Source organism: Triturus cristatus, chromosome 4_1 (genome assembly GCF_964204655.1).
Source record: "Triturus cristatus chromosome 4_1, aTriCri1.1, whole genome shotgun sequence".
NCBI lineage: Eukaryota > Metazoa > Chordata > Amphibia > Caudata > Salamandridae > Triturus > Triturus cristatus.
In genome coordinates, this window is record NC_140585.1 from 1,087,133,144 (window position 1) to 1,087,146,644 (window position 13,501).

Below are 13,501 nucleotides of genomic sequence, written 5' to 3' on the forward strand. Positions count from 1 at the left end.
GGATTTTTTTTTGCCCTCAAAAAAATTGGGGTTTGTCAGAGGCAAATTAAAATCTCCTTCGGGGAGGCTGGAAAGTTTAAGTCAATGTCATGCAGTGAGAATAGCGACTTTCTAAAAGTTGCAAATGGGCTTCTTGAAACGGGGGGAGAGCTCAATTAAAAACATACACTCAGGAGAAATAAAAGTCTATTGGCATTTATGTAATTCTAATAAAATAATACAAAAATAATAGATGAAGGTCATGAAGTTCTGTGCCAGCTGTCTTTCTTATTTAAAACCAACATCTACAACCATTGTGTAAGAGCATTTGACTTACCTCCCCTCGCTTCGGGGAAACGCTTAGTGAGAGAAAAGCTAAGGAAGGTATGCATTCTCATAAAAAGGCTAGCCTGTTCCCAGCACAGATAAGTAGGCATACCTACTAAGGCTTCTAGAAATTACAGTTATAAAATGATTACTGAAGTGCTTATATTTCCACACAGTAGAGCTCAATACAATTGATATATTAATTCTACATACCTCTACTCCTCTTACCCAAAAGCAGAGCAAGAGTAAATAGTTTATTGTATATAATTTATTAAAACCGTTACAAAAATGTACACTTAAAATTCATGCTTTTTAAGAAAAAGAGGAAAAAAGGAGGGAAAGAAGAAGGTATTATTAAAAGTAGGTTTCTAAAAGCCATAGAAATCTCAAAGTATAACAACGACTTGCTCAGCGTTTCCTTTGTTTGGTGCGTCTGCAGCACTACAGCATGTCCTGAAGACGTTCTTGTGGCTGGGCTTAGTGCTGTCATTTGTAGGAGTTAACACTCCTTTGTATTATTTATGCCGTTGGAAGGAGCGCAGCACCTGCCAGCTTAGCTTCTACAAGTGTGAGGAATTTCACTCGTTTTCCATTTAGCCGCGGGTCCTTGGAGTTGAAGCATGTGATCACAGCCTCTCCCTGGGTGCGAATCCCTCGTTCATTGAAATGCGGTTTGAGTAAACGTACCATTTCCTCTTTTAAGTTGAGGCAGGAGCAGATTAAATGAGCCATGTCCTCAATACCGTTTCCACCTAGTCGACATGTGCTGACAAGTTGCCCCCTCTGCCATGGTGGGAGGTGTTGAGTGGCTGGCAGCCTTCCTAGCCTGCATTTGAAAAATGATTCCTTTATCTTCATGGAGTAGCCCAGGTTGAAATATGCCTGTGCGCCAAATCATATGTAACCACTCATTGTCATTCTAGCATGCCTCCTATGGGCAAAAAGCGGATTTTATACATTTGGCATGGAACTGCTCTAATATAGTGAGTAAAATAAAGGCCACCACAGCAAAAACTCCTCTATTGTTGCCCTCTGGTATACAAAAAATATACAGAATTACACGATATATATGTGAGAAATGGTGCGCAAAGCATTATAGCCATTTTCTTTTTACTTGCTAAACATAGAAATGTAATTGCATGGTCCAACCCAGACAATTCCAAAAATGGTTGACTTACGCACTACACATTCTCTTCTAAACTACCCAGTAAAAATAGGCCCAAATACATTAGGAGCACTTTCACAACATTCCTAACCAATGGGCTGCCAGTCTCTACAAGCTGGGGCATCTTAGACCCATAGCGAGGTCTATGTTAGGGGACTCTGATGATCTCCTTGGGGAACCTGCTCTGACTGCTGAGAGTTGTTGATTCCTCTGTAAGCATTTCTGTGCATGGGAATTACTGACAGGAATGTGTGGATAATATTGCTGTAATTACGAGACTATATGCTGATGCAATACAACTTATGGGCGCTCATAGTCATATGTTACGTGTATATGTGAAAACATTGAATAGCATCACCTCATTTTGCAGAATTACTTGTACGTCTACTGTTATGAGAAAACTGCTATATAAGTATTAAAGAAGGGGCCAACCAGAACTCTTGAGAAGGATATAATGCTTAGGTATACATGTAGAACAATCATGAAACACTGCAAACTATGTGAAACCAAAAATCAAGAATGAGCCAAACTTCAACCTGTTCTAAATATTTTGTCCACCCTTATTTTTAACTCAATTGAACAGTAAGAAGTTGAACCCACATATATTCGGATTAAAAACAAATTCATCCATAGGCTGATTAAGTAGGGGTGCTGGGAGAGGTGCAGCACCTTCAAAATAACCATGCTAGAGCTCTGAAGGTGAAGAAGCAGTAAAGAAGGCTTTACATTTTGTTTTTATTTTGTCATATTTGCTCTGCATTCAAAGACAGAGTTCAAATGTCAATCTAATGTTCTGACAAATTCCAGCTTATTCCTCTAACAAGGAAACTAGTGTTTACTTTTCTTTTTCTTACTGCATAATGTGAAGATATTGTAAAGTGAATTATCTCACACTGCAAAAGTATGAAGGTTTGTAAGTGATCTATATGATAATCTTACTTGTATGAAAGGTATTAAAATACTCATGATCGACACTAACTTCACACCCAAACCCACTGCATTAGACAACATCATGCAACCACCCACCACCACAAAAATCGCCAATCATCTAATGAACTGGAGCCCCCTCACCACAGAAGACAACGTTAGAATAATGAAGACCATCTCCTCAGGGTCGCCCACAGACCCTTGCCCTCACCATATTTGCACCCTAGGAAGAACACTGGTCAGCACAAATCTCACCACCATCCTTAATTTGTACATCCTTAGCGGAACGTTCCTGGACAGATGAAAACACGCAAACGTCACAGCTCTCTCAAAGAAACCATTGGCAGACCCAAAAAGAACTCAGCAACTACAGTCCCATCTTGCTTCTACCGTGCTGTCCAAGGTCTTGGAAAAAGAGATCAACAGGCAACTTTCCTCTCATTTAAAACAGCACCACCCCCTGGACATCACTCACTTAGGGTTCTGCAGCAGCCATAACATGGAAACTGCCCTCTAAATGACATCTGGTCCATCCTGGATAGAGGTGAACCCGCTTCTCTCATCCTCCTCGATTTCCAAGTGGCCTTTAACACCGTATCTCATGGCACCCTCATCGCTAGACTCTGTGACCCATGAATTCAAGGGCCCGCCTTTAGCTGGATCACCTCCTTCCTTGCCAACAGAACTCAATGAGTCAGACTCCCCCTCCCATGCACCTCCAAACACAAGAAGCTCCCCAGAGATCCTCCCTTAGCCCAATCCTTTCCATTGTGTACATGGCACCACTTGGCCGCATCGTAAGATCCCTCAGCAACAACATTGTCTCCTACGCTAATGCCACACAGCTCATCCTCTCCCTCACTGACAGGGATACCACCACCAGGACTAGCCTCACCTCTTACATGCTCATCGTGGCCAACTTGATGAGGGAGAACTGCCAAAAACTCAACACAGACAAAACAGAGATCCTGATCTTTGGAAACAAAAGCTCCCCATGGAATTCCTCCTAGTGGCAATTTAAACTAGAACCCACGCCCACACACAGCCCATGCCAGAAACCTCGGTATCACCCTAGGTGACAAACTCACGATAAATAAAACAGGTTAATGCTGTGATCGCACCCTGCTGTCTCATTCTCAGAATGCTTTGCAAGATTTTCAAATGGCTCCCCGTGCTAATGAGATGCACGGTCATCCAGGCCCTCATAACCAGTAGACTTCACTACGGCAACATGCTCTATGTCAGCATCTCCAACCAGCTCACACAAAGACTCCAGACCAACCAAAATATCGCTGCCAGTCTCATCCTAGACATCCCCATGAGCGCTCACATCACTCCCTACCTTACTGTACTACACTGGCCACCCATCCAGTAATATTTCCTATTCAAACTGCTCATCCACACCTACAAAACCCACCACAACCCCGGACCAGCTTACCTCAATGACAGGCTTCAACTCTACCATCCATCCAGGCAGCTACGCTCAACCTTGCACAGGTCCCGTGCATCCATAGAAGCAAGTCAGGATGGCGCTACTTCTCCTTTGTCACTGCCAAGACATGAAATGAACTTCCTCAACACATCAGGACCGCTCCCTTCCTACTCAACGTCCGCAAGAAACTGAAGAACTGGCTGTTCAACTAGGCGCTTGGCTCGGCCTACATTCCTGCTCCAGCACCTGGCTACGCTCAGTGGTGATAAGCTGCATCTTACAAATCGACATTACATAGCAAAGGAAAGCATGTAGAATGTCGTTTTCTTCTAATCCGCAACAAAATGGAAATGCCTATAAATCAATCAATCAATCAATCAAGGAATTTGTATCGCGCACTACTCACCCGGAAGGGTCTCAAGGCGCTTGGGGGAGGGGGTCTGCTACTACTCGAACAGCCAGGTCTTGAGCTGTTTCCTGAAGGCGAGGTGGTCCTGGGACAGCCGCAGGTGGACGGGCAGGGAGTTCCATGTCTTAGCCGCCAGGTAGGAGAAGGATCTTCCTCCGGCGGTGGCTCTCTGGATGCGAGGGACGACGGCGAGGGCGAGGTTCGCGGATCGTAGCTGTCGGGTGGGCGTGCAAAAGGTCAGGCGGTCGTTGAGGTACCTTGGGCCCAGGTCGTGGAGGGATTTGTGTGCGTGGGTGAGGAGTCTGAACGTGATCCTCTTGTTGACAGGGAGCCAGTGCAGGTCTCTCAGGTGGCTCGAGATGTGGCTGCGTCGGGGGGCGTCCAGGATGAGACGGGCGGAGGCGTTCTGGATACGCTGAAGTTTTTTCTGAAGCTTGGCTGTTGTACCGGCGTAGAGGGTGTTTCCGTAGTCTAGTCTGCTGGTGACGAGGGCCTGGGTGACAGTCTCCCTGGTCTCGGTCGGGATCCATCTGAAGATCTTGCGGAGCATGCGGAGGTTGTGGAAGCAAGATGAGGAGACGGCGTTGACTTGTCTGGTCATCGATAGGGAGGAGTCCAGGATGACGCCCAAGTTGCGTGCGTGGTCCGTTGGCTTGGGTGCGGTGCCCAGGGCCGGGGGCTACCAGGAGTCATCCCATGCGGAGGGCGACGGTCCCAGGATGAGGACTTCTGTCTTGTCCGTGTTCAACTTCAGGCGGCTGATGTTCATCCATTCGGCGACATCTTTCATCCCTTCGTGTAGGTCGGCTTTGGCGTTGTCGGGGTCTCTGGTGAGGGAGAGAATCAGCTGGGTGTCATCGGCGTAGGAAATGATGTTGAGGTTGTGTTGGCGTGCGATGGCAGCGAGGGGTTTCATGTAGATGTTGAAGAGAGTGGGGCTGAGTGATGATCCTTGCGGGACGCCGCAGATGACTTCGGTGGCCTCAGAGCGGAACGGAGGGAGGCGTACTCTCTGTGTTCTGCCGGAGAGGTATGAGATGATCCATTCCAGAGCAATCCCCTGGATGCCGGTGTCGTTGAGGCGTTGGACTAGGGTGCGGTGGCAGACAGTGTCAAATGCTGCGGAGAGGTCAAGGAGGATGAGTGCCGCTGTTTCACCTTTGTCGAGCAGGGCTCGGATGTCGTCGGTGGCTGCGATGAGGGCGGTCTCGGTGCTGTGGTTGGCTCTGAATCCGGACTGCGATGGGTCGAGGGATCCGTTCGTCTCGAGGAAGGCGGCCAGCTGCTTGTTGACTGTATAGGTATTTTAAAGTTAATAAACAGTCGGTAAAGACAAAGTGAAACCCTTTTTCCCTAATTCTGAAGTGTGATGAAAACAAAAAAATTTAATAGGATTAAAACGCAAGAAGACACTTTCCTTGGTGATGCGCAAATGACAAATGTTCGCTAAATCCAAATTTCCACACATTATCGCTTCTGCGCTACATAGTTTAATAAGCAAAACTGTGTAGCTCTAGTGGGAAAAGTTAGGTCTTCAGAGAAGATATACTAAAGGAGAAGTAGAGCTGAATAAGTTTCAGACTTGGGTAGTAAATTCTAAAACTGGGCAACCTGAACATAAAGTTCTCGACCAATTACGTGGTACCTCCTACCTGTGGCCACACTGGGTGGCACCTGAACACAGAGGTTTCAAGGACTGGTAAAGGACTAATCTCTGTGAAGGAAAGCTTAACAAATGCCACAAATAACTTAATGGACAACATTAGGAACATTCCCTTATGGAGAGTGGGCATTGTATCAACCAGATGTGCTGGAATCAGAAGTCTCAGAGGTGCCCGTTACCATTCTGTAATGCACAACTGCGAGTTCTCGCAGCCCTGTAGGAGAATTCGGCAGGTGTTACCCAGGAAACCTACAGGGTGTGCTTCTTGTGCCAGTTGACTGCGATTGTTTAAGACATTGCCAGCTCAGTACTTGGCTTCTTCTCGAGGTCAACTGGATGTCCAGTGACTGGGTGTAACTGTTGCCATCATAATGTACACTGTTAGGCTTTGGCAACGCGGGTCTCCTCTTCTTTACAGTGCTAATGCAGGACCCAAGCCACAGGTGTATCCCTCTATGAAGGCAAGAATGAAGATCTTTACACAACAGCATTGCAGTATGAGTGGGTTCCATCGGCTTGTCTGACATTCAGTTAGCTGGTATCTGTAACTTGGAAGCAGTGGGGCTAGTTTCAACAAGCTAATTTAGTGTAATGCCTGGTGCAATTAATTAGGCCTTCACAAGTTCATTGTTTTCTTTAACAAACACGTGTTCTTCAATTTCACTTGGCAGTCTATCTCACCTTCTGTATAGCATTTTTTTTTTTTTTTAAGGTATCTGAAATTCCATACATTTTGAACAAGTTTTGCTCCTGCGTTTTTGTGGCTCTTAATTGTTAAGTAATTGGGGAAATGTGTGGAAGGATCTTACCCTTGTCTCATTAATTCCAAGAGCTTAAGTAGAACAATATGGCTTTGTGCAAGCTCCAAAGAGCCTGAAAACCCTGTAAGTTAAATTGAAACAAGGTCTGGAAAACATATGCCTGGCTACTGTTGACCCTTTATTAGAAATATCTTCAAAACCTGGCATAATTTAAAGCTGTACGTCTCGCTCTTATACAAAAAGCAGATGATGAAATGATATGCTACATCTTCAATACTACAAATCTTTGGAATAAGACTCATCACCAGGAGACCAAATACTTAAAAAGATGGCTAAAGAGGTTATTTCGAAAACATGCATGTGCTACACTAAGGTGCAGATTCACAAAGTAGTACATCAACACTCGGAGATTTCGATCTACATTTGAGTGCTGATGTAATACTTTCGAGGAATGCACAAATTACTCATGGAATCTGCACGGAAAGATGGGCCTTGAACAGGTTTCCAGGCAGATACCCTGAAAAACAGGATCAAATTTCCTCTGTATGGTGATTTCCGTAGCGCACAACTCTAGACAAGGGAAAAGAGTCCCCTGTCCAAAGGCACATTTTTTCCTCCACATGTAAAATGATTTCCCATGGAGAAATCCTTCATGTGCACCCTCAAAAAATTTGACAGAATCCATTTTTCTTACAGCATGGAAAGAATTTAATGCAGCCCTTAGCTGGAGTAAAAATACATCGATTTCAAGGTAGGAATAGTACATGTGAAAGTTTGAGAATGTTCCCAAAATAGTTGTTTGTGGGTGTTCCAAAACATTCAAGGTTAACCATGATCCCAATCAGCCAGGAAAACTGTAAACCCAACTCCTTGAGTGGGATTTAAGGGTGTGGACATCTCTGCACACATAAAAGTTCTTACTGCCGCCAGGAATCCATTTGTAATTCTGGCAGGCATAAGTAAGGTAAACTTGTTTTTAAACTTATGTTTATGTCAGTTTTTACCTTTGTGAAAAGGCCTCTCAATTTCTTTACTACAGGGTGGTGTTTGGCAACCACAAACTATCTTATTCAACATGAAGCAATGTAAAACTCCTAGTAAACCAATAAGAAAATAAGTACCAACAGCTAAATGTGAGATCAACTAAACTGTAGGTTCATTTAGGAGCTGCAACTGTACTGCATAAGTTTTATACAAAGGTATGAATGGGTAATGATATTTTTGCCTCCATTTTGGCAAGTTTAAACCTTTCTTGAGAATCAAATTATTCCTTTACAAAGTTTTTCCCCATTAACAAATTACAATTAGTGTGAATGCTTCCCTGCACCTCCTGACCTTCAAGTAGGAGGAATTAGATTGGAGTTCAATCAATTATAACAATTTGTGCCATTTTAAGGCAGAATTGTACAATAAAACCTTTTGTATACAATACGTCTTGAGCCTCATAGTGCACTAAAAGTTCAAGACATATCTTAAAGAGAGAGGACAGAAAAGGAAATTCACAAAATTTTGCTGATTAATAAATCCAATGTTTGGAAAAGAGCAATGGTTAGTGAACATGTGCATATTTGAAAACTGTGCACCTGACTACGATGATGGTGGAATGTGTCCTGCCGTCACGTTTTCGGCAGTCCTCCGGCAACCTCCTTGGCGGTCTGACTGCCAGATTACGATGTGAGCGGAAACATGACCACAAGATAGCCGTCTCCACCGATACTTCAGCTCCCACAGTGGGAGAGGCAAAGGCAGCCCATGAGAGTGTCCCGCCAAGCTTCCTGCCGGGTTAATCCTAACCAGCCTTTCCGAAGACCTTTTCTTGGCAAGTACACTCCCATACACGAGTCAGAGGAAAGGCAGTAAATTAGCCTAATAATTAAGCCGAGGGTGACTGTGCGCCCTTGTGTAATGTCACTGGTGCACATGTAAAGCATTCCAATGCCTCCAGGTTGGCTTCGTGCTATATCAAACTGCATAATAATATAAAAAGAAATGATGCCTGACTGGCTGGAATCATGGTATGGTGCGTGCATATCCAGAAAGTGAAACAACACATGCTTGCAAAATAGTAATTGAAGTAGAGATGTTCAGCAGTGACAAGATGCCTCAATGGTTTGCTGTAGCTGCATTCTGGAAGCACTGTAGTGCAGGCAGTATTTGCATTCAGCTTGTTTACAGCGGCAAAATATACCACCATCATGTCTACGCCACTGTGAAACCACCAGCCCGGCGGAATGCCTAATACGGCGGGGGGGGGGGGGGGGGGGGGGGGTGGAGACCGGTTGCTGGGCAGAGTACTCAGTCCCGCCACCTAGGCAGACTAGCAGTCAGAGTGATGAACTCGTAATCGGGCCCTACACGTAGCTTAAGCCCTGTAAAACCAACATTTAGGTTGTGTTAGTGTGGGCCAATTTGGCGGGGTTTATGGCAGTAGTCCCAGCATGGGCAAAAATGTTTATAGAGATAAAAACAGAGCTGGATAATGGAAAGAAAGACAGGAAGAAACAGACGATGCTGGTCTGAATGAACTAGGGTTGTGCAAAAGTTTAGTCAATTGGTTTCATGCAATTATGAAATTTTGGCAATCTTATGAAAAATTACACATAATTACAAAAATACTCTAGTAATGCAGCCCTGCTTGTTAGTGAGTCCAGTTTATCTTCCATTTTATCGCAAAAAAACTTTATTTCAGCTTGGTTTTTTTCTGAGACCTGAAATCTATTTCTCATTTCTTCAGTTAATGCCTGTAGTAGATCTAACGTTGACTTTTGAGATTTTATGTTCTTTTCTCTTGCCCTTGATGATTCATACTGGCTCTTTTCATTCACCTGAGTTAGCAGCAAAGGTGGATGAAAATGTTAATGATTTAATTAAAATAAAAGAACAGGAAGCCAGTCTCCAGGATAAGATTGAATCTATCGAAAATGCTAAACCAAGAAATAATCTTCGCTTACTTAAGGTCCCCGAGGGGGTCGAGGGGGCTAACATAAAAGAATTTGTAGTCAAACTAATTAAGCAAACAACCAATATTGAATGTACAGAACAAGCCCTCTCTGCTGATATTCAAAGGGTGCACAGAGACCCTTTTAGACTGAGCCCGAATAAGACTGGACCTAGAAAAATCTTGATTCATTTTTTGACATACAGTTTAAAGGACGAAATATTAAACAAGGCCCCAAAAATGAATGCATTGAGTGCAGAAGGGTTCACTTTTCAAATCCGATCTGATATATCCTCCATTACTGCCTCCAAACAATGGGAGATGGGAAAATTATTAGAATCATTCAGACAGCTGGGTGCTATGGCACAACTCAAATTTCCGGCCACACTAAAAATAATGTATAAAAATAAAATGCATACATTCAGACGGGTAGAGGTGGCAGAAACTTTTTTGCGTCATATCCAGGGAGGAACAATGAACAGTGAATAGTGAATGGATAAAGCAATGGTTCTCTTTATAAGAATTTCATTAGAGCTTCATCCCAAAGCAATTGTTTGATAAAATGTAGATAGTAGCAACCACCCCGACCAAAGAGAGGGTAGCCTCGAAGGCCAGGGTAGGGCCATGAGAGAATTAGAGGGGGTTCTCCAGGGGAGCACAGGGGGGGGAGTTGGGTAGGGTGGTTCACCGGGTGGGGAGCATTGGGGAAAAAATAAACAACAACAAAAATCAGTCCAACTCACCATATAAGATCTTTAAGAAATGTTTCGCTTTCTACTCCTATGAGAAATGAGTCAGACATAAGCTGAGTATATCAAATATCTGAAGGTGATGACATGGAACCTAAATGGGTTATGGGTAAAACGAAGGATGGAAAGGATATTTCAGTACTTAAAAGATGCTCCAGAACAAATTTTAATTCTTCAAGAAACGCATTTAGTAGAGATAGAGATGAGGAGTTTATGTAAAAGTAAAAGCTGGATTAAGGAGGCTATCTGCACCACACAGCAAACAACAACAACAAAGGGCGTAGCAATAATCGTAAAAAAACATCCTGCGTTCTCAGTGGAGGGGGCTAAAGTGGATAAGATGGGGAGATGGGCCATAGTGAAGTTGAGGTTTTATTCGCATAAATTTACAGTGCCAAGTTACTATGGTCTGAATCAGGACGATACAGCCCCATTAAAAAGTTTGGGTGCTGAGTTATTACCATTTCGGGACCCCTTAATACTGGCAGGAGACTTTAATTTAGTTCTAGATCCTATGTTGGATAGATCTCTAATAAACAAAGCTCCACAAAATTGTAAAATGAGATCCTTATTGAAAAACATGATGAAGCATTTAGGATGGACGGATGTATGGAGAGAAAGAGAGGGAGGAAGGAGAGGCTATACGTTTCACAATAAAAAGCATGGTCACAGGTCTAGGCTGGATTTTTTCCTAACCAGTACGACGTTGAGGCCTTGGGTAACAGAAGTGAAACATCTCGGATGGCACTTATCAGATCATGCAGCTGTAACACTAACGCTGAAGCTTCCCAACAGTCTAACAAATACAAGATGGACATTAGATCGAGTTATCTTGACAGAGAAAGAAATAATAGAAAGACTGGTGGAAGAAACGGAGGCCTATTTTTTAACAAATACTGGTAGTGCTCCCATGGGAATAGTATGGGACTCTTATAAAGCCTTTTTAAGAGGCTGTATAACCTCGATCCAAATTGCCAGACAGAATAAATATAAAATGGAGATAAAATAAATAGAGGATAAAATTCAGGAATTAGAATATGATCTTATCATGCAAGAAGAGCAAACGGAAGAAAATATCACTGATAGATTATTATCTCTTAGAATAGATCTGGCAGCGATATTAGATGCAAGGCTGCAAAAGAGGTGGCATACGAGTAAGATGGCGCACTTTGAGTATGGGGAAGGCTCGGGCAAACTTCTTGCTTGGAAAACCAAACAAGAATTAGTAAGGAGTAACATAAAGGAAGTAGCATGCAATCTTACCGGAAAAATGTGCCTGACTTCTGAAGACATAGAGGAAGCTTTTCGAAACATTTTGAAGCAGTTTATAGAGAAGATCTTAACCCACAGGAAAGAACGATAGAATCCTGGTTTCAGCGTTATCCCCCCAAAAAAGTCAGTGATGAGGCCTCCAGTAATTTTAATAAACCTATATCTCAATCTGAAATTAGGAATCTGGCAAGAAAGGGAAAGCACCAGGACCAGATGGTCTTCCTGCCGAGCTATACAAATCCTTAGCCGAAGTTCTAATCCCAGTAATGTATCAATTGTTCTCTTATATTTTTGAGGAAGGTGGGCCTATGCCTCCCTCCTGGAGTCAGGCCACGGTTGCCCTGATTTTAAAACCAGCTAAGCCTGCAAATCAGTGCGACTCGTATAGACCAATCTCTCTGCTTAACCTTGATTATAAAATCTTTGTTAAGGTCTTAGCAGAGAGGCTGAATGGTATTATGAGCGGGCTGTTGCATCAGGATCAAAAGGGTTTTGTTAGAGGGAGGGGTATCCAAGATCTAACGTACAATCTGATTGGCGCTATTGATATTGCAACTATACACAAACTACCCTTAGCCATCATCACGTTGGACGCTACGAAAGCTTTCGATCGGGTTTATTGGGTGTATTTAACTAAGGTATTATAGAAATACAATTTGGGGGAAACATTTTCTAGAGTAATTTCAGCTATTTACAAAACTCCAACAGTTAGAATATTAATAAACGGAAACCTGTCCTCTCCTATACAATTGCAAAGAGGTACAAGGCAGGGATGTCCCCAATGCTCTTCAATTTATATATAGAGTCTTTTGCAGACAGTATTAGGACACATGAGGATATATTTCCCTTTAGATATGGTAGCTGGGAAAAAAAAGTTTCATTATATGTCGATGACATCATGGTATATACATCAGATCTCGAAAAAAACATTCCTATTGTATACAGTCTAGCCCAACAATTTGGTAATATCTCAGGATATGAGATTAATCAGTCTAAAACTCAATGTATGGCTTGGAACTCTACAGCTTGACCCCTTCAATTGAAAAGAGAAATAAGATACTTAGGAATAAAAATTACTCATGATATTAATGATATATCTGACTCAAATTTGCGCAAAATTGATAAAGAAATATCCGATTCTTTAAAAAGTTGGTCTTTTTTACCCTTAACACTAATAGGAAGGACTAACTTAAAGATAATGCTCCTACCTATATTAATTTACATATTTCAAAATATACCATTAGCCTTTATAGAAGAAACTTTGAGAAAAATTCAGTCAAAATTGAATTAATTTATATGGGCTTCCAAGGGCATTAGAATTTCTTGGAAAAAACTTTGAAGAAAAAAGAATAAGAGAGGCCTATGCGCGCCTGAGATAATCTTTCATGCATGGGTCTCTCTGATGAAGGTAGGAAAAATGCTCATGAATGAACCCAACTTTTCAGATATAGGAAGAATTTTCAGGGAAATGTTGCAAGACCTAAAAAGAGCTGAATATGCTTATCTATATAAGTTTGGAGACCCAAGCTACTTTAAAAAAGTTCGACTGAAAATTTTAAAGGATCTAGCAGTCACTTGGGCTAAAATTAGAAAGTTCTTAAAAATCAGCTACTATAGCGCCATGGCGCCCATATGGGACACACCCGGATCACCTGAATGAACCAAAGATATACTAGTAACACCTTTAAAATTTGCTGGCATAAATTGTTGGGTCCAGCTTATGCCAGAGGGATGCTTGATAGCCTGGGAAGATTTGAAGCTTATGACGAACAATCAGCTATCGAAATTTAAGTACCTACAAATAAAAAGCTGGTCTCAGAGGGTTGGTATACCAGTTGGTTTTACAAACGACTTAGAGGCTATCCTGAGAGCCAGACGA

At 42.6% G+C, this 13,501-nt stretch overlaps 1 protein-coding gene across 1 annotated transcript in view; it reads right to left on the reverse strand.

Annotated features, from left to right (window-relative positions):
* TBC1D22A (TBC1 domain family member 22A) overlaps positions 1 to 13,501 on the reverse strand; it is a 1,683,159-nt gene that overhangs the window by 1,374,316 nt on the left and 295,342 nt on the right. The window lies entirely within an intron of this gene.